Source organism: Rhineura floridana, chromosome 4, assembly GCF_030035675.1.
Source record: "Rhineura floridana isolate rRhiFlo1 chromosome 4, rRhiFlo1.hap2, whole genome shotgun sequence".
NCBI classification, from domain to species: Eukaryota; Metazoa; Chordata; class Lepidosauria; order Squamata; family Rhineuridae; genus Rhineura; species Rhineura floridana.
Window position 1 is genome coordinate 133,387,968 of NC_084483.1, and position 4,054 is coordinate 133,392,021.

Consider the following 4,054-nt stretch of genomic DNA (forward strand, 5'->3'; position numbering starts at 1 on the left):
TGCGCGGCGGCTTTGAAATCTGAGATCTCGGCAGATGGGTGGAGGCGACTGAAAGGAATTGGTTCTCGCAGCACGTGGCTTTTGGGCGTTTGTGCGTGCTTGTTTCGAAAGCAGAAGGTTGGGCAAAAGGGGTAGAATGCCTCAGGATGAGCGCGACTCTGTGGTCACCTTTACAGAGGATAACCCTGTATTTAGAGGACTGGGAGAGTAGGAGCCTTGAAAATGCCCAACAAGGGGTAGCAGGGCCTGGTCAGCAGAATCAGCAGACACACACGCCATCTGGAGTCTTCCCCAGTATGATAGGATATACTGCATTAAATTATAGTAATTACTTATAAATTTGTATCTAAGTAATGCCACCTTCCTTTGGGAGGAAGAGTGGGATATAAATTTAATAATTATTTCTTTAAAATCTATGTATGTAAACTTTATGCAAACTGATGTCTTTTTTTTTTTTTGCAATGCATACCTGGCCACCCTACTAGGCTTAAGTTAACCCTGAAAAAACCCGGAACTCCTCATCTTTATTATGATGCATATTATAATAACTCTATTGACTGTTAAGGTGTTACAGCACCCTTGGTTGAGTTTATTATTATTTATTAATTTGTTAAACTTATCTACCACCCTTTGTCAAAAGATCACAATGTAGTTTACAACATAGAACATACTAAACAGTATATGTTAGTACGTAACACAATATTCTACACAAAACAAAAAAACCCAATTATAATAAGAAATAAGTAATAAAGTGCAAAGTTTCATAACATAAGTTACTAGCTGCTTATCTCAGGTTGTACGTGCATTTTTGACACTACTTTATTGACAGCATCTTGTAGTCCTGAGCTTATGGGGGCACCTGATACATAAATAAATAAATATATGGCACCATATGGCTGCTTTGGAAAAGTACTCAGGAATTCACATGAAACTGTCGTGTGTGAGGACTGAACTAAACATTATGAGGGAAATAGGATTTCCAATCCTGTTCTTTCTTGTAATGCTAATATTGGGGCTGAATGTCATTTGCTTGGGAGAAGGTGAGTTGAGTGGGGTGCTTACATCAGTTGATGTTAAAAAAAAAACAGCTCTCAGTTTCTAAAGGCTTTTCTACAGCTGCACTCTGAAACCAGACATGAGCCAGGCTGGGGGGAAATGGCCTCAGAGAATCAGTGGGCACAGGAGAAATTGAGCATTCTTCCTGCTCCCCCATCACTTTCCCTGTTATCTCAATGCAGATATGAGATTAGGATACATTTGCCAAGATAATGTCTAGTTTGCCCCCCACACACACACTTTACCCTTTTTTGTCTCTATGACGATTATGGCATTCAGTGATTTTGGCTGAGCAAATTCACCCCTAATTCTTGCATACAGCAGATGAAATGGCAAACCTGTACCTTGACTGCATCACTTCATACAGGCGGTGGTTCCGTATCTCCAGCACACTCCATATTTTCTAGTCTCGCTTATTGGAATGCTCCTAAGTTAAAAATCAAGTTAAATCCCTGCACATAGAAACCTATAGCCTCTTACCATTATTCTTTGTATGTTCACTGAATGTTTTGAATCGCAGCTGTAATGATTAACAATATGAACTAGGAAATAGCCCATTCAGATGTAACCTCAACTGTGAACTTTCTCAGTGGCTTGAGGCTACTGCCTCTCCATCTCAGTTTCTCCTCTGTAATACTGGGATGACAATACTGACCTCCCTTACATGGTTGGTGAAAGGGGTTCTTAGATCATGTACATGTGAAGCACTTTGAACACTCTAAAGTCCTATTTAAACTCAGGGCAGTAATAGTACTAATAAAAATATCCAAAGTGATTTTTATCTTTTCATTGGTCATGACTTTCTTAGGCGGTTAGACTGATTTCAAGATTTACCTGTTTTATCCATTCTTGTTTACTTATAGCCTATATTGTTAACCAGTAGAACCATATGTTGCTCATTATTTGAGAGTAGCTTAGGTCAAATAACCTATCAACCCAAGATGTAAACATGCGCTGAACAATTACATGTCTTGATGTTATTCCAATTTCCAGTCCATTATGGATTATTTCTGAGAATATCTGGGAAAACCCTCTTAGCATTCCTTCTAACTAATGCTATTTGATCTAGAAGGAATTGTCGTCTTAAAATAGTTTGCATGTGTGTATTCCTAAATATGGCAGCAGCTCTCTCCACAGGCACAAGCCAATATCTTCCATACCATCTGCTATGTGATCCTTTCAACTGGAGATGACAGGGATTAAATTTGCTGCATGTAAAGCTAAGCTATGAAAATATATTTAGGGAGAAAGATTCTGAAGTTTTTCTATAGTGCCTTGCAGATGGCAGTGCCATGTTGTGATATGGGCCTTCCGCAGCGCTCCTGAGAATATAGTACTATGGATCAAGGACTGGACCATCCAAACCTGCAGTTAAGAAGTAGCTCAGAATAATATACTGTTAATCTTTATCAGAGATGTAGTTACAGCTTACATTCACTTTGCCTTAAAAGAGAGAGAGAGAGGGAGTGAAACCTTGGATGTGTGTTTATTGTGAGATTCATGCAACTCATGCATGCAAGTTTTTTTCATTGTCTACACAGCATTGTTGGCATAAAAATGCCAGCCTGTATCCCCCTCCAAAATTCTGGATTTATCCTTTCTGTGGAACTTCTAATAAGCTTTTTAAAATAACTTCTGCTAATTTACCCATTCGCAATATGAAGTCCCTATCGAGAAGCACCCTTTCCCTTATAAAATGAATTGTTTGGCTCCATTTCCCCCTATTCATGTCCCCTCCCCCTACTTCTAAACCCATTAGAATGATTAGACATAATGTCTGGCAAGATGTGACTTTTGGCTGGTAGCCATGTTCCATGTATGTTTGTGGATACTTTTTCCCCATGGAGCCTACTGTAACATGTCCTTTGCCCCTTATAAAGCAAAAGATTGTGCTGATAGGAATACATACGTCTAGCATTAAAAAACCCCACAGGGCTGGTTATTATAAAGTAATATCTGCACCATGACACACTGTTGTGTAACTCAGGGTTAGGGAAAATATTCTGTTGAACTTTACGCTAACATCAGCTGATTTATCCTTGGAGAAACAGGGAGCATGTTGTTGGCTAAATTTCAACCTTGACAGACTGCATGCTGTTATCAACATTGTAAAAGTCAGCCACTGTTTCCTTTTATGGGAAGGAAGGGAGATTATTCTTTTTTTTTATGGTTGCTTTTGGGGATACCCTTCTGGAAGGTCTATTTTCCCTTTCCCTTACATATATGTACCTTCCCCAGTCTGAGTCAAATTCTACCCTAGAGCACCTGTTTAGATTTTACCATGCTGTGAATCCTCGGATATGTAACAGCTTCTGTGCTTAAAACTTGAATGACCAGATCTTTGTTTAAACCTGAACAAACTGGGGCAGGGCAGCAGGAGTTGTGTAAAGGCAATAAATAAAAGTTCAAATTAGTCCTGCTGAAAACTTGCCCATATGGATAACAGATTCATTGGCATAACTCTTCATGGGGAGAGATAGCAATACCTTATATCAGGGATGGCCAGTCAGTGGCCCAGAAACCCCTTCAAACCTTCATCCCCCTTCAAACAGTTGTATCAGAGTTTCGTTGCCACCAATTTTTATTCAGGATATAGTGAAAAGTATTACCATCTTTTCATATAGGGAAAATAAAAGTTTTCAAATGATTATACACCCCACATTTTATTGTTGCATTTCTCCTTGGGATTTTTAATGCAGTACTATCCCTGAGTAGCAAGTCAGGATTTCTTAAAGTAGATTTGTTGTGCAGGGTGACAGTGCTTTAAGCCACTTTAAATGCTCAAAACTAAAATGCCACTAGCAAAACACTGACAGTCTGGAGGCACCCTCAGTCTTGGGTCATTTGTGTGTGTATGTGTGTGTGTGCACGTACGTACACACACACACAAGTTCTTGCAGTTATTCTGAAGGTTCTCCCCCCCACTCCATGTTAAGATATTTAGTAACTAGGTACAAACTTTTTATCTAGCCATTTTGAAGCTTGAAGTTAGCAATGC